Source organism: Thalassophryne amazonica, chromosome 2 (genome assembly GCF_902500255.1).
Source record: "Thalassophryne amazonica chromosome 2, fThaAma1.1, whole genome shotgun sequence".
Classification (NCBI taxonomy): domain Eukaryota; kingdom Metazoa; phylum Chordata; class Actinopteri; order Batrachoidiformes; family Batrachoididae; genus Thalassophryne; species Thalassophryne amazonica.
In genome coordinates this window covers 57,980,060-58,001,316 of record NC_047104.1, presented here as the reverse complement: position 1 = coordinate 58,001,316, position 21,257 = coordinate 57,980,060, and the positions used below count along the sequence as shown (strand labels likewise).

The following is a 21,257-nucleotide window of genomic DNA, read 5'->3' as shown; positions in this document are numbered from 1 at the left end:
TTTATCGCTAAAAAAACACCACACACACATTGCTGCTAACTAGGTTACCATATTGTTAACTTTGCCTCAAAACATCAGGCTAAACAAATTTACCACTCTTCTCTTTGTTTTCCCTTTTTGTTCTCTCAGTGCATCTATCCCCACTTAAAATGTGAGCACAAAGCGAAAGAAAGAGAGGAAAGTTAATTACACAGAGGTCCAAGGAGGGGGGGCACCTGGTAATGGAAAGGGGCTGTATGGAAACAGATGGCCCAGAATTTATTAACTTGCAGGAGTGCTTCAAGGAAGCCAGTGCGACCAGACATTAGGCTGGTTCCTGTATGGGTGGGGACTATAGCAGGCTGCTGGGTACAGGTAAAGCCTGCCACAGCCCAAAAATAGAAAGCCGATTCATCTCTGGATTGTTGCAAATGATCCATCAGAGGAGAACAATGGATGCAATCCAAATAGATGATGGTTTTAGCTCTTAGCTTTGAAGTCTGTCTGCAAGTACATGACCTGATAGCAGAAGTAGTAGTGGAGGAAAAACAAAGATGAATTTTGCAGGATCAGACTTTAGAATTTGCTTTAATCCCGTGTCTTCTTTCAGTATCAAGCAGAGGTGGGACAAAGTCACTGTAAAGTCATTCTCAAGTCATCAATCTGCAAGTCCCAAGTCAAGTCTCAAGTCAGCTTGCAAACAGTTGGTGGTCATTATGACTTGAGATTTGACTTGGGACTTGCTGATTCATGACTTGAGAGTGACTTGATGGTTACTTCGTCCCACCTCTGGTATCAAGTCCAAAGTTGTACTATATAAGTCTTTTATATAGGAAGGGTTCACATGTAAAACCATGCATCGACATTTTTTAATTGAGAAAAATACAGTCCAAAATGGGGATTTAAAGGAAAGGAATATGAATTTGAAAATGCACAGATGTCCACGAATGAAATGAAAACAGTATGATCAAATTCTTAAATATTTTGCATAGGGGAAGCTGGGACACAGTAAATCAGAAATATTGTTTTGTGGAAGCATAAACACATTATGCATAGGTTTAGGTCATTCTATTGTGGATTTAATACAGCAAGTTATTGTTTATTAGGCTGTGTTATTTATGTCTCCCCAAGTGTAATTTACAGGTGTTTAAAATCAATTTTAAAATTTTTGATTCACTGTGCCCTGGACACTAATTCACAGGGCACAGTGAATCAACTTAGAATATAATGAAAAAACATGATTATAAAGATTTCTTCAAAGTTATTAAATATATGCTGATGCTGCATATTCAAACTATAATCCAGCAAACCAGCTATTTAATGTGTGAGTGTCTTATACAGTGATATAAGTCCTTTAGAAACTATTATAAATATAACTGTCATAATTTCTGTTAAAATGTGAAAACAGTTGTTTATATACACAAATTATAGAAATAATTCATGGAAAAATAAATGTAAAAGCTTTAAAAAGCAATATTTGTCATCAACTTGATACTGGGGCTTAGTAAATCACTTTCTAGACTGATTCACTGTGCCCAGATTCACTGTGCCCTGGGTGCATGTGACACACGAGTCATGTTATCAAGTAGCTGATAGTCTGGAGAAGACATAACACATGCTCATCAGTTGGACGGGGTAGTCTTCTAACTAATAACAATTTTTCGAACCACCTGTCCTCTGTTGTGAGAAATAAATACAAAGACACTGACATCCACAAAATTTACTTTTGATTGGAAAAAAAAAACTGACTTCACTTGCCACTTAGTTTTACCTTTAATGTATCCAAAAACAAAACACTAATTTATAAGGGGGATGTCTTTATGCATAAAAATATGGCATAACTGCTGCAAATATATATATGTAGTTTTGCAGATATAGCTACTGATTCACTGTATCCCGTGATTCACCATGACCCAGTGTCCCCTATTCCTAGTGATCTAAACAGCCAAGTACATGCTAGCCCCAACCCTTCTGAACTTCTCACACACTCTCTCTCTCTCTCTCTCTCTCACACACACACACACACACACACACACACACACACACACACACACACACACACACACACACACACACACACACACACACACACACACACACACACACACACACACACACACACACACAGTTGTGCTCAAACGTTTACATACCCTGGCAGAATTTTTGTTTTTTGGCCATTTCTCAGAGAATATGAATGATAACACAAAACCTTTTTTTCACTGATGGTTGGGTGAAGCCATTTGTTATCAAACAACTACATTTGCTCTTTTTACATTTAAATGACAACAAAAACTACCCAAATGATCCTGATCTTCTTCCTGTTCTTAACACCATCTTTTGCCCCCAAACAGTATGGCACTCTATGGTATATGTTCTCTCTATGTTCTCTCTGACAAAATCTCAAACGGTGGCCAGAGTGCAGTGCTATCGCTGTCAGTGTAGCGTGCACATCTGGATGGCTGTCATGTCCATGATGGAACAGCTGACAGCTGTTAAACACCCATCACGGCAGATCCTGCATGTCCTGCTGGAGGTGGAATCACCTGCAAGCAGCATTCCCACACTGCCACAACAAAGACAAAAATAAAAACCCTGTTGCTCCGGTTGCGTGTCACAGCATCAGCGTGCCATCCGACCAGACAGGCATGTAACGTGACATGAGATTGCAATGTCCACACAGTCTGTCCATCACGTAACACCCTGACTGACAGATCAGCCACATCCTGGAGCCATGAGCCCATTCATGTGAGCGCTTTGCTGCTCTGGACAGGTGGGTGTGTTGTCGGCGAGCTGCTGCAGGTGACTGCTATGTCATTACTGCTCATAGCTGGACAACACATATTGTGCCATGAAGAATATCACCTCTCAACACGCCACCGTGATGATCCTGTGTCGGAAGCTCTCCCAACATGGTAAAAAATAAAAATACATAACACCTTTGCAGCGCCTCAGCAGTCAGGCTGCCCCATGTGAAAATATCTGTCTGATCAACAGCTAGTGATCCAAATGTCACATCCACCATGTGAGTTATAGTCCACATGATGCGAAGTCCTTCGGCACGACGTGCCCCGGACAGCTGGACAAGCAGAGCCAGCTGATGTGTTCATGATATGAGCTCATCAATTCATTCATGTCAGTTCATTAATTCCTTGTTTACGTCCATGGCCATGGTTCATGAGCATAAAGGAACAGAAGGACGATAATTCTTGTAGTGTCTGTTTTTCATAACAGGAATTAAATATTTTAAACATTTCCAACACAGACTGTCAAGTCATCAGGCATCAGTTACACATCATAACTAATAACATGATTATCTTACATTACAAACAGTCTTACAACCAGTGGTGTCTAAAGTATTCCAGAAAGGGCTGAGAGGGTCCAGGTTTTCTTTGCAGCCACTGACTCCAGCAGGTGATTTCAAGTGGGATGAGTTCATCAGTGAAATCACCTGCTGGAGTCAAAGAAATCCTGCACCCTCTTGACCCTTTCTGCAATACTTGGACACCACTGATTTAAACAATACATTCATTGTTCTTATAATGTTCTGTGCTCTCATTATTTGGGCCTCACACATTTTCGTTGATTTATGTACATTTGTCCAAAATTTAATTGCTGCCACTGCTGTGTGAGCACGATGTGGTATCACACCTCTCACATGGTTGCACTATGTTTGTACTTGTGCACACAAGCATGCACAAAACTGTCACCGCGGGATCGTACATGGCTGTCCAACCACCTGTCCCTCCCGACAGTGTCTGAAATTTTTCAAGGTTCGCCAATTCCGTTTTTTAGACATTTTTTGGCCGGTTTCTGCCTCTTTTGCCCAACTTCGTGTTATGTGTGAAGGGGCCATAAGAACAGGTGGATGTAAACTTTTGATCATGGTCATTTGGTTAGGTTCTGTTGTCATTATGATTTGAAAACAGTAAACACAGTTGTTTGACAATAAATGGCTTTACCCAACCACTAATCATGAGTGGTATTTTTTTTAATCATTCATATTCTCCGAAAAATGGCCAAAAAACAAAAAACTTCTGGCAAAGTATGTAAACTTTTGAGCACAAATGGATATATACATGACATGAATAATGAATGTTTATGAGTGCAATGGTAAGAATATTTCATGAGGTGAATATTTCATAGAATGAAATATTCTTTCCATTGCACAAATTAAAAAAAACTTTCATTATTTATTCATATAACACCTAACAATCTTGACAATGTAGTCCATATCTGATGCTGTGCATTGACTTCTTTGAGTACAGGCTGCCATCTGCTGTCCTCAGTCCAGCAAGAAATCATGGCAGAAATTTGTCGAGCTCTTAATGTGACAGTGCTTGTACTTCAGGTATAGACATCCCAGCGAATACTGGAAATGCCTCCAGATGGCTTATGGCTTACTGGATTTCTTTTTTTGTGTGTGTTACAAGTATGAGTACTGTCAATAAAACAAAATCTCTGTCATGTTTGTTTTTAAGCTAAGTGTCATCGCCAGTAGTGTGAGGGAACAGCGGCTGTAGCGTGCATCCATCCATCCATCCATCCATTTTCTTCCGCTTTATCCGGAGTCGGGGAGGAGGCCCTGGGGAAAGCGTGCAAAAGCACAAAATGTATAGAAACAAAATTGCACCCTAAATAGAACCAAAACTGCAATAAATGGAACAAAATGGCAAATAGTATGAATGATCCATATCATGTGACATACAATATCATGTCACATACAAACCACCAATCAAATGACAAGGACCTATTTTCCTAAGTTCTTTTTCAGGGACGTCCCTGTTTATTTCAGCAAGACAATGCCAAACCACATTCTGCATGTGTTACAACAGTGTGGCTTCGTAGTAAAAGAGTGCGGGTAGTAGACTGGCCTGCCTGCAGTCCAGACCTGTCACCCACTGAAAATGTGTGGCGCATTATGAAGCGTAAATATGACAATGGAGACCCCGTTGTCTAAATAAAGTGTGACACGGAAAAAATATAACCAAGGATAAATAAGAAAACCAAAAATAAAATCTTAAAATAAAAACAGTCACCAGAATATAATAAATCCAAAATAAAATAATAAAATAGAATAAAAAGAGTAAATTGCAACAGATTCAAATTATTGAGACCTGTGATAGGCCTCTCTAAACAGGTATGTCTTGAGGCTTTTTTAAAAGCTTTCACAGTTTGTGGAAGCTCCGTGACCACCCTGACCACCTCCCTGGTGGTCAGGGAGGGAGTTCCAAATATGAGGGGCAGCTGAACAGAAGGTCCTGTCTCCCACTGTGTGAAGTGTGGTATGAGGGGAGCGGAGAACAGAGGGAACAGGGGGATGTGTGGGGAGTGAGGAGGTCTTTGAGGTATGTGGGGGCATTGTCATGGATGCAATGATGGGTGATGAGAGCAGTCTTAAAGTGGATTGTGGTGCTGTAGGTGATGGGGAGCCAGTGAAGGTAATGGAGTATAGATGTAATGTGCTCCTGTTTGCATACTCTCATCAGATTTCTAGCTGCACTGTTTCAAATGTATTGAAGCCTTTGAAGGTTTTTTCCAGAGATCCCAAAGAGCAGAGGGTTACAGTAGTCTAGCCGAGAGGAGACAAAAGCATGAACAAGTTTTTCCAGCATCAATGATGACGTCATACTGCAGAGAGTATAGTTTCAAGTTGCTGAAATGGTTCAGTTTTTGATGCCCAAATATCCATGAGTGAAATTGGAAAGAACTGAAATCTGTGTCGCCAGAAGAACTACCTGAGGAACAGCAGAAGGCACAGATAAACCAGTGACTCGGTGTCGCTCCTGGCAATTACCCCTCAAAGAACACAGCCTCTGGACAGCAACCAAATCATTGATACTTTTGCTCTAAACCACAACAACAGGCGCATTGTGCTGTTATGAAGACATCATTGGTAAGTGAAAGATTTTCTCTCTGCATGCCTTTAGCATTTTTCTCCTGAGGCTATAGGCTACATGTGTAGGTCTGTGAATATTTGTACTGAACAGTAGCCTAGGTTTGTGTGTGATTTTGCTCATTCTGTATGTGACTGTGGTGACTGTCGCAGATCAGAATGTGGCTATGTGTATGCATGCCCGTGAATGTGACAGAGGTGTAGTCGAGCGCCATCGCGACACATGAGCCCATACCACCCTCATATAAATGCCAAGCTCCCCCATAGCACCTGCAGAAAAAAGTATCTGGAGCCACCACTGGCAGGGACGTCCCTGAAAAAGATGTTGCTTGGATGACAGCATGTGTTACTCCAAACCTGGATGTACCTTTAAGAATTGATGGTGTCATCACAGATGTGTAAGTTGCCCATGCCATGGACACTAGAACACCCCCATACCATCACACATGCTGGCTTTTGAACTTTGTGCTGGTAACAATCTGGATGGTCTTTTTCCTCTTTTGTCCGGAGGACACAACAGCCATGATTTCCAAAAACAATTTGAAATGTGGACTCAGCAGAACACAGCACACTTTTCCACTTTGCATCTGTCCATTTCAAATGAGCTTGGGCCCAGAGTAGGTGGTGGCATTTCTGGATGTTGTTGATATATGGCTTTTGCTTTGCATGGTAGAGTTTTAACTTGCATTTGGAGATGTAGCGACGAACTGTGTTAACCTACATATGGTTTTCTGAAGTGTTCCTGAGCCCATGTGGTAAGATCCTTTACACAATGATGTTCGGTGTTTAATGCAGTGCCGCCTGAGGGATCGAAGGTCACTGGCATTCAGTGTTGGTTTTTGGCCTTGCTGCTTACATGTAAAAAGTTCTCCAGATTCTCTGAATCTTCTGATTATATTATGGACTGTAGGTGATGGAATCCCTAAATTTAAAATTTTTAAATTAATTCCCTAATTAATATTTGCACAAAACAATAAAGTTTGTCAGTTTGAGCATTAAATACGAGGTCTGTTAGAAAAGTGTCTGACCTTTGTATTTTTTTCAAAAACCTGATGGATTTGAATCACATGTGCTTGCATGAGCCAACCTTGAACCTTTGTGGGCATGCGTGATTTTTTCACGTCTGTCGATGGCTTCATTTGCTTGTAAGCAGCCTTTGTGTGAGGATGGGTGTAGTCTCTTGTCGTTTTTTCTTTGCAAGGAAATGGCGGAACGATTGGAGCAGCACGACTGCATCAAATTTTGCCAGAAACTGGGTGACAGCCAGGTGGAAACCATTCAGATTATTCAGATGGCTTTCGGTGATGATGCTATGGGCATCACACAGATTAAGGAGCGGTACAACCGGTTTAAAGACAGCCGCACAACGGTGGAGAGCGCGCCGCAATCCCATCGGCCATCATCACGCTGAAATGACCGGATCATTCCGAAGTGAATGCTGTGGTGATGTGGGACCGTCGTGTGACTATCTGGTGGACATCGGGACTATTAGGTGGACATCAGCACTTTTTCGGCACATTCCACTGTGACAGAAGATTTTGCCATGAAAAGAGTTGCAGCGAAATTCATGCCAATGGCTTTGGCACAAAGCTGATGGCGCAGCAAAAGCGCCTCCGTGTTGAAGCCTCACAGGACATGTTGTGACATGCTCACCTCGTCCACAATTTCTCGGATAGTCACACGACTGAAAAGCCACTGAAAGCCGTCTGAATCTTCCGAATGGTGGAAGAGCTGATGGTGGTGGAGTCCAGATGCAGATCTGTGCTGGGTCCACTGTGGCGACCCCCTGAGCATGTCCTCCACTTTGCCTCACCGCAGCCACCCCCCCCCCCCCAAAAAAAAGTGCGCACCGGAGGAGACGTGCCTCTGAGCGTGCGTAATGAATTGCGTGCGCTCCTGGAAAGCTCGTGTATTTAGGCTGCACCGTTGTAAGAGACTAAGAGTAAAGAGTGATGACAGTATTTTTTTTAATTATTATTTGAACGTATAGACGCTCGGTCAAGTGATCTCCTGCATACCACACAGAGCCGGTGTTCTGTCGAGATGAGGTGCGCCAACTTTCGACACTCTGAGCTGTGACGTACCTTCGTGTTGTCCAATAGGAATGACGCGTCGGGCCAAAACACGGAAGAGTCATGGCAGAAACGATTGATCTGTACAAAATGGATCGGACCAATCCGATTGGTGCAGAAACCACTGATCTGTACAAAACATTAACGTGTGACAGGACTGTTCATTTAGAGAGCAGTTTTCTGAAGAAAAATCATTGGGAATGTTTTTTTGTTGTTGTTTGTTACCTCAAAATTTCTGATTACTGTTAAAAAGTTTAGAACACTTGTAATTAAAATAGCTAAATAAATCAATAAATGGTTCTTTAGAAACCTTTTATCTGTAAATTAAAACCACCTGTTATTTCAGATTAGATCATTTCTTGTTTAACATAAGGAACCTCAGACATTTATTATTAGACAAATAAAATAACATGGAAACTTGTACAGTTTTTAAGTTTGGTAGATTATTTATATCTCATTTCAACCAGAAAAACAAACACTAAATAAATACAAATGTTTATTATAAATCCAAAAGGAAATAATTTAACAGTGACTGCAGCGTGATTGTAAAGTAGGATTTCTGTGACATAAACCTCATGATGAATTTTTTTAGTCACTTAAACTTGTAATTTCGTCAAAATATGTAATTGCCTTTAATGTGATCAGGACAGAGTCATTTCTAAAATATGAATTTGAGCACAATAAGTGGAGAGCTTCTACTTGTGCAAATGTCTTTTGACTTTGATTCGTGGACATTTTTAATGATCTGTTCATTTATTGTTAAAATATAACATGAAACAGCTTTTTTAAAAATAATAAAATAGTTGCTGTTGAAAGACCCTTTTATTTAGAAGCAGGTGATGTTCTGCTGGATTCTCGGGACCAGATGAAGGTCTCTTCTGCAGTTTTGAACTCTGGTGGTGTTGCTGAAAAGCAGAGATGTTTTCTTTTGACTGGACTTTGTGGTCTTCAGCTCATCAATGGAAGTTTGGTTGTCTGCACAGCAAATGTTCCTGATTGGGACAAATAAAAATATTTCTTTAAATATAAAGAAACACTAAACAGTTTATACATAAAAAAAAAGGTGGGAAAAAACGGCAAAAAAAAAACGATGGAAAAAACGCCCGAAAAAATAAGTTATTTAAAGTTGAGCTTTTGTGGTGTCTGAAAAAAGCTGTAGCTTTATTTGGTAAACATAAAAAAGACTGAACCATTTAGAGATTAAAAGTGTTCACTCAGATTAAACCTTCACAGTTCAGTAAACGTCACGTTTTATTTTTACATTATTCTCACCTCAGTAAAGCTGCAGAACTAAACTCCGTTGGGCAAACTGGGACTTCGCATATATCCAAAAAGTGGGAGATTTCGGACTGAGTGGGTTTGCTCCATCACCCCGGCGGCCTGGATCGCTCTGCACAGTGATGATGCCTGAAGGCCGGCTTCTCCGTGCGGGTCGGAAGCTATCGCGGTTCGATCAATATCCCACCAAGACGTCAGTCCTCCCTCGGCCGGTGTCACTCCGAAAAGTAGCTGAAAAAAGCTTCTCCCAGCAGGGTGATGGGACAATCGTTCTACTGCTGTTTTTTAAAGGGTTTTTTGTGGTTCAGGCGACGCCAATTCAAGATGGTGATTGCTGAACTTTATTCAGGTTGTGGAGTGTGACGTGGCAATCTCCCCTTGCCGCTTCCGAAGCGACGCGTCTGACGTCACGACGCGTTGGAAATGCACCGCCCTCTGCTGCACTGACAAGCGCAACCCTCAACCTATCAAATCCCTTGAACACAGACACACGCCATATCCGTTTGTTTTAAAATTAATTACTTTAGTTAATTAATTTGGTAAATTATTTGTTAAATACGTGATATTAGTGAATAACTCATATTTTGCTATATTTTCCAGTATTTCTTTTTCTTTCTTTTTTATTTTTTTGATAACTCTAACATCCGAGGGGGCGAGGTTGATGACGTGAGGGGGCGTCGCCCCCAAATGCCCCCTCGTGGCACCGGCTATGCCTCACCGTCAGAGGGACAGTATCATACTCTTAATTTCTGGGGACAGCCCTGGGATTCCATTAATGGAGTACTGATGTCATCTGTCATCACAGTGAACCAGTCACTATGTCTTAAACCAGGGGTAGGCAACCTGTTCCAGAAAGAGCCATGAGGGTGCAGGTTTTCTTTGCAGCCACTGACTCCACCAGGTGATTTCACTGATTAACTGATTCCATCTGCTCAAAGTGATATTAATCAGTAAAATCACCTGGTGGAGTCAGTGGCTGCAAAGAAAACCTGCACCCTCATGGCTCTTTCTGGAACAGGTTGCCTACCCCTGTCTTAAACATTACTGATTATTGCTAGTTGGTAATAGTGATTAACACTGGGCCCATATAATGGTCCAGCCACCTGGCAATGACGATTCTTGAACAAAAGGGAAAAAAAACACAAAGTCACAATTCATTGAGAAAAAGTTGACGAATGAGCTTTTGACTTTTCCCATCATCGAACAGCCTGCAAATCAAGAGTGCAAAAGGGACAAAAGAGGAACAAAACAAAACCAAAGCTAACGTTGATCACCACACTTTAAACGAAATGTGCCTGGAGTCACTGTTGGAGCAGTGTGCATCTGCATCTCTGTGTTCCAGGACTTGGTGCTGGCACCGAGCTCAGCTGCAAACAGAGCACGTGATCTGACCCACTGTGGAGATCTGTGCACACGTTGGTGGACCCACCTGCTCTGGTTCCTCGTCCAGAACAAAAGAGGGATCATCTCCTTCATTGTCAGAATCCTCAGTGTCTGACGACATGCTGTGCTCTCCATCTTGCTCCAATTAAACAAAAATAAAAAAGCTGGTGTGCCGTGGTGACTGCTCTATCACTGTATTACGTTACTAAGCCATATATACTGATTTATAACAGAAAACTGTCAAAAGGGGGAATAAATATAAGTGTAAAGATGACTGAATATATCAGAACGGTAAATTGATCAGTCCATGTGTGCAGTTATTTCCACCAGCTGATCACTGAGCAACTGATCCTCAATGTGAATTCTGCCTTCCAGAACAGCTCTTATATAATCATCTGAATCATCTACCTGTTGCCACATGTACAGAAAGGCTGGATTGTCATTCCTACACTCATATTATTATATTTAATAAAAAATAATAAGCGCACTCAGGAGGCGATCGCTGCTGCTGCCACTGAAGCATCATCATGACATTACAGCCTCCCAGAGACAATTCTAACCTATACCCTACTTGTAATAACTGTTTTCTGTTTTTGAGACCAATCTAAGCTCAGTTTGTGGACTTTTATCATCCTTGTGTGAAGTGATGATGGATTAAACAAATAAGGTGAGTTATTTATATATTTTAATGCATTAGTCATCACTTTGTTGACAGAATTTCAACTTAGTTTGCATCTCTCCAAGCTATGCACAAATCAACCTGCACCTTGTTTATGCTTATTTGCTGGTGATGCAATATGAGGGTGACAACAGGACACAGGCTTTCAACAAGACAACAGGTTGAAATAAACACACACACACACACACACACACACACACACACACACACACACACACACACACACACACACACACACACACACGCACACACACACACACACATTCTTCAACCGGAATACAGAAGACAGACTTTTTTTTTTTTTTTTTTATCCAAAGTAAATAATCTACATTTCTCTTCAGAAAAACGATTGGACTTTTATTTCTATTCAATGGCAGTGGAAGTATATAGTTTTCACTGAGCAACCTTGAGTGCTTGAAGACACAAAATATATCCTTTAGACTGCAAAACAAACATATCGTCCTTGCAGCACAAACAAAACAGCATTATGTTGGAAGGAAACACTCTACTGGGAAAGGAAGTGTTAGAAAATAAGTAGAAAACAACAATATTATACAGAAGCCCCTGGGGTCCTTAGTCTTCTGAAGAGAGGTGGGCTTCAATTCCACCACATACTGAGGTGGGTGCATGAATTATAGAGTACACACGCAGACATATACATGCACAGGGCCATCCAACACATAGTACGTACCCAGTGGGATGGTATAAAAGGATTCAGCACAGGCGAAGGAACAAGGACATGTACGGGTAAAGAAAACATGGCAAATATGAGAATTAGTGTATTTACTAGCGTGTTTCCTGTGGGGATCCACGGGCTCTAGATTGGGTAGTGTTTATGAAATAGGTAGCTGACATTTTTCAAGGGTGGTAATAAATTAAGCAAAGCTTCTATAATGAGTTGGAATGGCGTGTGAGTTCAGAATTTTTTTAGAACCTTAGACCTCAACAATTTTTAGAAGAACTCAACCCTTTTATTTGGACCACAATGGAAATAAATGTTTTCACTTTCTTGTGTCATCCATGTATTTTTTATATATTTGCAATTACAACCCCAATTAACCTGTTCACCTGTGGAATGTTCCAAACAGGTGTTCTTTGAGCATTCATAAACTTTCCCAGTCTTTTGTTGAACCATCCCAGCTTTTTTGAAATGTGTTGCAGGCATCCATTTCAAAATGAGCAAATATTTGCACAAAAACAATCAAGTTTATCAGTTTGTACATTAAATATCTTGTCTTTGTGGTGTATTCCATAGAATATAGGTTGAAGAGGATTTGCAAATCGTATTCTGGTTTTGTTTACATTTTACACAATGTCCCAACTTCATTGGATTTGGGGTTGTATATTATGTAGTTATATTGAACTTAAAATCACTTAACACACTCACACTTTTAATATAAAGATGACTTACTGCCTCCTGCTGGAATGGCATGCAAGTCCAGAATGTAATTAACAACATCCAGTGTTCAGTGTTGTTGCTCCACAATAACATCATTTAAAACTCCAAAACCCGAAGTCCCATGGTGCATTGCACCACAACGTCCACTGTTTACTTGTTAGCTAAAATTGCTAATTTCTCCAAAAATATTTGTCCTATCAACTTTCCGTATTTGCAGCATTCATACTTCACCCAAAATACACAAACATACCAAATGGCAAATTTAAATTCAATTTATTAATTTTATATAGCGCCAAATCACAACAGAGTCGCTTCAAGGTGCTTCAGTCTCAGTCTCAATTTATTTATAAAGCACTTTAAAGTGCACCAACAACCAAAGCGCTGTACACAACAAAAACAGGCAAGTTAAAATAATTTAATAAATAAAAAGTTACAGTTAAAAGCAAAAACACACACACACAAAAAAAAACAGTGTCAAGCTGCGTTAAAAGCCAAAGAGAAAAAAAATGTGCTTTAAGAGACAATTTAAAAGTAGAGAGAGAATCAGCCTGCCTAATGTGCAAAGGAAGATCATTCCACAGTCTCGGGGCAACGACTGAAAAAGCTCGGTCACAACAACAAAACAATTCAAAAAACAAAATAAAATGAATTAAAAGATTAAAAAAGTAGAGTAAAAAAGTAAAAAGCATAGTAACGTAATATGCCAATATGCGAGCCATACTAAAGGGAAAATAAGTGCGTCTTAAGCATAGCAGTGAAAGGCAGTCCCAAAACGCTGCAGTATATGCCCAAGGGGTGCTATATAAAGGGAGAAAAGCAGGGGGCCTAAGATGGATCCCTGTGGAACCCCAAATTTCCTGTCACTAAGGTTAGAAGTAGTGTTATTGTACAATACACAGAGAGATCGACTGGACAGGTATGACGTCAACCACGCAAGAGCACTTCCAGTAATCCCAATATGATTTTCCAGCCTATTGAGTAAAATATGATGATCCATGGTATCAAACGCAGCACTGGGATCTAACAGCACCAGAACCGTAGTAGTGTCTGAGTCCATTGCAAGCAGAAGGTCTTTCACCACTTTAGTCAGAGCTGTCTCTATGGAATGATATTTTCTAAAGGCAGACTGCAGTGGCTCAAAAAGATTATTCTCAGCAAGGTGGTCCACAAGCTGCTGTGACACCACTTTTTCCAGAGTCTTAGAGCAAAATGATAGATTTGATATCAGCCTATAATTTTTCAATACATTAGGGTCAAGATTAGATCTCTTAAGTAATGGTTTAATCACTGCAGATTTGAAACATTTAGGAACAGATCCAGAAGTTAGTCAGAGATGAACAATTTCTGACAGTTTTGTTGGTATAGGATTAAATAAACAGGTTGTGCTTTTTGTAGACGTTACGAGTTTCGTCAGCACACCTAGTGAGATACTATCAAATTCTGTAAATCTAGGTAACACCTAGATTTTTCTCTCACATTTTTCTGGCAAGGTCACAAGTCCTTCCATATATATATATATATATCCATTTTTGTGACCTCTGAGTGCTTCATTCTGACATCATTGGTGCCAGTGTGAACAACTATGTGACTGTATCTCGTGTCATGTTCCTTAGTCTGTCTACCCTTCTGCAGAATCAGCACCCTGAGGTTGGAGGCAATGTCAGGAGCTCTAGCCCCAGGAATACGTTTAACGCCAGCCGTCATCTGTAACCTGATTTTGTAGGTGATAGAATCCCCGATCACTAAAGCCCTGCGTTTTGGCCTGGATATAGGAGCGGATGTCACCCGTGGGCTCAAAGAACTCACATCAGGCATCTCCAAGGGAGAAAACCGGTTCACAGTTCACAGCGAGTGTGATTTGGGTACCACAACCAGGCACTGAGCCCCACGTGACAAGAATTGCCGTCCTCCACAGCCGGCAATTCTAGGCTGATGCCAATGGGCACACTAGCCTATATAGACTAGCCAACCTCATCTGGAGTGCCTGTAACATATATCTACACTAAGCTAAGAAGCTGTTCTAGCTTACGGACTCAGCTCTCTAAAAGAGCCACCCTCGCTACCAGCATCATGCAGGATTTATGTAAAGTGTAAAGTAGTGTACTTTGTGCACCAGAAAATTTGAGTATAGCCAAGCAAGCACAAGCTAACCACTAATGAATATGCTAACCACTCCTAAGGTTCACACAGGAGTAAATTAATGAGCTAAAATTCACAGCAGTTACACTGAAAAAGTAACATAAGTATTAGACTGGTAAAAACAGTAATAAAAGGGGGGAGGGAGGAAGAAAATAATTCAAAACAGTTACACTGAAAAACTAACGGAAATAAAATATTAAAGATACGGGGGGCAGGAGTCGACCTAGCTAACGCAAGGTAACAACTAGTGAAAATGCTAGTAACTCTAAGATTTACACAGGAGTAAAATATTGACCTAAAATTCACAGTAGCTAAACTGAAAAACTAACAGAAGTATTAGACTGGTAAAAACAGTACTAAAAGAAATGGTGTGGGGGGAAGGGGGTCGACCTAGCTAACACAAGCTAACCGCAAGTGAAAGCTAATCGCTAGCAATTCACAACAGGAGGACTGTAGCATATCTGTGGACTGTAGTTAAATAAGATTCAGAGTAGATACACTTAAAAACCAAAAGAAGTGTTAAACAGAAATAAAAGAAACAAATACAACCTTGTTGAGACTGGAAGAGCTTCACAGCAGCAACCTAATGAGCTACGGGGTCAATGTTTCTGTGTAGGCTCTCAGTTGTCCAGGTGGTTTCCATAGTTGAGCTTGAATCTTCGACTGGACTGGGCTGACTCTAGTCACTAGCTTATAGCAGTCAGCCTCTCGGTAGGTGGGGTCTGGTTAGGTTAAAAAACTCCAGCTTTTGTTGGCTTCTGGTTTATTCTTCTCTACAAGGGTCAAGACAGAAGTCAGACTACCAGAGGAAGAATTTTACCTGAGGAAGCTTCTGTGATTTGAAGCGAAATGTCCTCACGTCAAGCAACCCAGTCCAGTCGAAGATTCAAGCTTCTCTACTACGGGGTCAATAAAGAATTAGACAGGGGTCAAAATGAAGAAAAAAAAAAATGCTGCAGTCATGTTGAAAACTATAGCACATTATTTGTCTGATCATAAAAATTCCAAAAAAGGTATAGATGGACTATCTATAACTGAATATTCTGGAGTTATGGGGTAAAAACAGCAAAAATGGTGACAAAGGTTTCAGTTCCAGTTTGTATAGCGTCAAAAGTTAAAGTTGCTCCAATTTTGGTAAAAAAATATGCAAAATATTGGTTGAGTTAATAGCATTTTTAAAAGGAATAGTTTGCACCATCTGTCATGCTTAGTTAGAGATTGCATATAAAAAAAGAGAAAAGTATGTACAAAACTGTGGATATTTCAGTGACAGTGGATATGGCCACTTAACACCATCAATCGGGATCTAAGTTTAGCGATTAGTATCAAGGGCTAGCAATCAGGATTAATTCTTAACAGTTGGGATCATTAAAGGTAACTGATCAGGGCCAAATTTTAAGATCAAAGATGATAAATTTGGATCAAAGACTAACAATCAAAAACAATGGACCAAATGCCATGATTGAAGATTATTGTTCAGAATCAAAGATCAGCAATCAGGATCAAAGTTCCCATTCAGGATCAATTGCAAGGAACACAATCAAATATACAGGATGTACCAAAAAATGCCACAAAATCATTTGACTCTAATTCTGCAACATCTATTCTGAATTCGTTTTATTTATTTTTATTTTTTTAGACATTGGAGATCGACAGCGATCACCTTAGTATTTCTTTTGTTTTTCTTGTTGCTTAATGCTGACATATACTGTATTTGTTGTCTTTCTGCCACCTGATTCTGTTTTCTCTCTGAGGTGCAGCTCCATCCAGAGATGGAAGTGGTGTCTTATTCTGCAGCCCTCCCGTCCTGTGCACCGGCAAAATTTCCTGTATATTCATTTTGTCGTTTGTGTCGGTAGCATGGCCCAAGCAGAGGGTCACCCGTTTGAGTCTGGTCTGCTTGACGCTTCCTCTTACTCAGTGGTGGGTACAGTTCCGATAATCCGATAACAAAGATAATGTTTTCATTAATGGATCATCTTTTTAGATACAGTAGTGTTCAGAATAATAGTAGTGCTATGTGACTAAAAAGATTAATCCAGGTAATCCAGAAACTGCGATAGAAGTCAGAAAGAGTGATAGAAGTCAGTCTCCAAACACAAGCAGCCACAAAAAAAAAAAAAACACACCAGAAATAGAAGCTCGATTTGTCGCTAGTCGTTTTTAACAAAGAAAATGCCGCTAAGAGGATTAGGAAAGTCTCCGGTTCAACTCAGAACAGAAAGAAAATTTAAAAATGCTCCCATGGATGTTTACACCAAAAGATCGCCGATTCGCGCATTTCACTGTCAATCAAAAAGGGATTCAGCCTCAGACAGATCATCCAATCATCATGCAGAAGCTGAGCGTCCGGGCCAGCCGAGGCCAGCCCACTGCCCCATAGACCCCCAGACACGCTGAGCGTCCGATGGGCGGGACAAAGCCCAGCATTTATCCAATGACTCGTCTCGTTTCGCTGCACTCTTTGCTTCGCTACTGAAGTCTGTGGATGCTCAGCGTCCACACTGTTTAAAGCACTGTGAAGCTGCGGGAATACATAAATCAATACATACCTTTTTCCTTTGCTCGTTTCTCCTCTTCTTCTTTCTTTTTCTTTCGAAATTGGGCACCTGATGGCTTTGATCATTTCCTATCCATGATTATGTCTTACTCCGTTTATTTGTCATTCGACCCCCTCCTCGTCCAAACATTGAATGATTCCCCCCTCCCCCTGCACAAACTCTGCACTGTGCAGCGTTGCTCACCTAACACGAGAGGTGAGACTGTCGCTGAACCATTTCAACTTGACCAATTGACCACCGCGACCACCATAATCTTGGGAATTCCTTCGGTTCATCATACACAACACAGAATCAAACCTAATGAGAATGTAGAGCATTTCGAAACCTTTATTTGAAATATTATACAATAATAGAGCAGAGCGTGATGACAGATGATGATGTGATCTGAGAACAGTGGATTGTACAGGCGCCAGATGCGCGCCTCCCACCATGGGACGGGGGGGGGGGTGATGGGGGCGCCGCTCTGCCATAATGGAACCACGAACCCCCCAGTCAGGACACCCCCCCCCCACCCACCCCGTTTTCCCGTTTTGTTTTTTTTTTTGGAGAGGTTTTTTTTTTTTTTTTTTTTTTGACCGTTTCTTTTTTTTCTGCACGGTCGTGCCGCCCCCCCGCGATGCCATCCCAGGCGGCTGCCCGGTCGGCCCGCCTCCAGGACCACCCCTGAACTCACTGACTGAATGCCACACTACTATTATTGTGAACACCCCCTTTTCTACTTTTTTTTACTAATAGCCCAATTTCATAGCCTTAAGCGTGTGCATATCATGAATGCTTGGTCTTGTTGGATTTGTGAGAATCTACTGAATCTACTGGTACCTTGTTTCCCATGTAACAATAAAAAATATACTCAAAACCTGGATTAATCTTTTTAGTCACATAGCACTACTATTATTCTGAACACTACTGTAACTTTAAAAGCCATTATCGGACTAATTATGTTGCGCTAAATTTTTTGTCCAATGATTTTTAGACCGATAGTGGTAAATAAAGCTGAACAGCTACAAATATTTATAAAACTTAAAATCAGTTGAGCACCTAGCTTTCATAGCTGATGTGTAGTTCTACCCTCTGCAAAACAGAGAAGAGCTGCTTTAAGAAGAAACCACTCTATCCTCTGTAGACAAAGGAGATCTGCCCCCCCCCCAAAAAAACTCATTTCTTGTAACCCCATACTGATATGCGGACAATATCACCCAAGTCATCCAGAGGCATACATTTTTAATGTATGGCTCAACTTTTAACCAAACTAATGTCGGACAGGTTATTTAAATTAATGTCATGTCTGAAGTTTTATAAAATGAAAATATCAGATATATGTTTTAGTTTTAAAGTAATGCGCTCATTTTTAAGGTTTTAGTGTGGATATATGCTGTGCCCAGCAGTGCATTATGGGTAGGATAGGGTAATCTCAGTACGTTCACGACATGAGAAATGCATTTGAAACACTCTGATCAGACTCTACGGACAACAGCATTAAAGTCTAGTGCCTAAAACTCTCATGAATATATTCTCTGGGTTTATAGACGTTGTTATTGTGTCTGCATTTATTAAATTCCACGCATCTTAAATGTAGCAGACACGGATTATCTGGAATTTTGTTTTGGCAAGTTTTCAAGGTCTCTACTGCCATCTACTGGCCAGTAGTGTTCATTGCCCTACTGACGTATCTCATAATCCCTTGCATGCCAGAGAGTCGCTGCAGTCAACAGCATATAGAGAATCAACACGATGACAGTTGTAAATGAATATTATACTAAATGTAATTTTTTATGCTTTTCATCACGTTAATAAGAGACTGCTGCATGATGCCCTGAAACTTGCTAAAACAATTATAACAAATAATCCGTAATATTGAGTGCAATATAATAAAATGTGTCCACAATATAATAAAACATGCGCACAACATCATAAAATGTGCACACAATATAATAAAATGAGCGCACGTTCTCTCCACATGCAAAACATTTTGCAATGACACTTCCAGGGCTCCATAAAAATGCCTGTTTTTACAATTAAAAAAATGGAATATTTTACAAAAGCACATTTATCTGTAAACACCAACACACGACACACATCACATTAATGTGTTGGTTTACATAATGAATGACTGAACCAATCAGTGTTTAGCAGAGGCACATTTTACCCAGAATCCTTTGCGATTTGTCTGTGTTTGTTACAAAACCTCAGAATTAGTGCATTCTTCAACATTAAAAGATATATGTTATATTTTAACATTGTACAAATGACAGAATTGACATTAATGGAGTTATTCTATCGGCATTAATGTTATTTATAAATCAAAACCATAAGTCAGCACTGTTTTATTTTCCAAGACCTCCGCCTGACCGGTGCATTGTGATTGGGTAGAGAGTTGGGCTTTGTGGCTGCTCGCAGCTTGCTTCTGTGCTGGAAGCTATGTAGTAAACAAGAGCTTCTGGCAGAGAGTATGATGTTCAAAGACAGAAGTGTGTGCTCATTGTTTGGGTCTGTTATCACTTTTGATGCTACTAGAAGCAATCGTGGTGTTAAAATTCAAATTCAGTTTATTGGTAGCTGCAAATGTACCAAAGACAATATTGGAATTTATCGGTTATCTGTAACTTGATACATTTTTGGGTGGTTTATCGTTTTATCTTTATCAAGGATAACTTTGCAGTTATCTGATTATCTGTTATCGAACTTAATTTTTTGGTTATCTGTGCCCACCAGTGCTCTTACTACTGTCACCTGTGTGCTTGCTTTGGGGGTTGGTAAGGTTAGACCTTACTTGTGTGAAGCGCCTTGAGGAAATTTTGTTGTAATTTGCTACTATATAAATGAAGGTGAATTGAATTGACATCAAGATATGTACATGTGAGGAATTTCTTATGATGTACAACTACATTGAGACTGATCCAATGAGGATGCTGCTTACAACTGAACAAAAAGAGAAACTGGTGGAATGCTACTTTGAGACCAAATTGATCATGCAACCCCAATGACAATATCAATGTCATTTTACAGTTAGAAAAGCTCCGGACAGAAAGACAATATGTAGGATTGTAAAGTTTCAAACTGATACAACTGTTCAGTGTTAACAAAGGGAGATTTGGCTGAACCAGAGGAGCAGTGCACATGTTGAGCACATCTTGTGAATGCCAAAACTCTTACAAACTGAGGTGAAATTAGAAATGAACACCAGAGATTAAAAAAAAAAAAAAAAAATCCCTGAGATATGCTTCAAGATGACACATGACAGATATCAGCATCCAAAAATGTCCACATTTTCTATGGCTTTATTTTTGTGGCACTTTTTCTGGGGACATCCTGTAAGTGATCAGCATCACAGATCAGAATTAAAGTTGAATGCTCAGATCAAAGATCAGCAATCAGGATCAAAGTTCACAAGCAATCAGGGACTAGGGTTCACAATCAGGATTATCTGTAAGGAACATAAAGACACTGATGAGGATCACAGATCAGAATTAAAAAACCATGGTCAAATGCTAATAATCAAGATTAAAGAATTTCAGGAGTAAAGAATTAAAGAATTTCAGAAGCAAGTGTCTCACGGAAAATAAGAGAGAGTGATGCCGATGTAAACAGAAGAATTTGCATGTTTGTGGCACTATTTCTTACAGTACAGCAGTTTCATTAGTATGACCCTTGACCTTTTATAGATCCTTATTATCACTAATGGAAACTGATCATTATGTTGGAAAAAAAAACCTGTCGCTGTAGGTTAATAAACTTTTGTGTTTGTTTGTTAATGTTACAAAATCCATATATGGACCTCACTCATCACCAAATGTTCTCTGATAAAATGCATCTTGCCAGAAAACATTCTGAGCAATCTTGCTAATAAACATAAAAAAAGCAACAAATCAGTCAA

The 21,257-nt window shown here is 40.1% G+C and overlaps 1 long non-coding RNA gene across 1 annotated transcript; it reads right to left on the bottom strand.

The window, feature by feature from the left end:
• Nucleotides 1-3,783: 3,783 nt before the first annotated feature.
• On the bottom strand, nucleotides 3,784-20,222 carry LOC117502245. The gene is made up of 4 exons (XR_004558243.1): nucleotides 20,105-20,222; nucleotides 18,042-18,046; nucleotides 15,626-15,642; nucleotides 3,784-3,795 (listed from the first exon to the last, which is right to left on the bottom strand). It is a non-coding gene; the product is annotated as an uncharacterized LOC117502245 (long non-coding RNA).
• Between the last annotated feature and the right edge of the window lie 1,035 nt (nucleotides 20,223-21,257).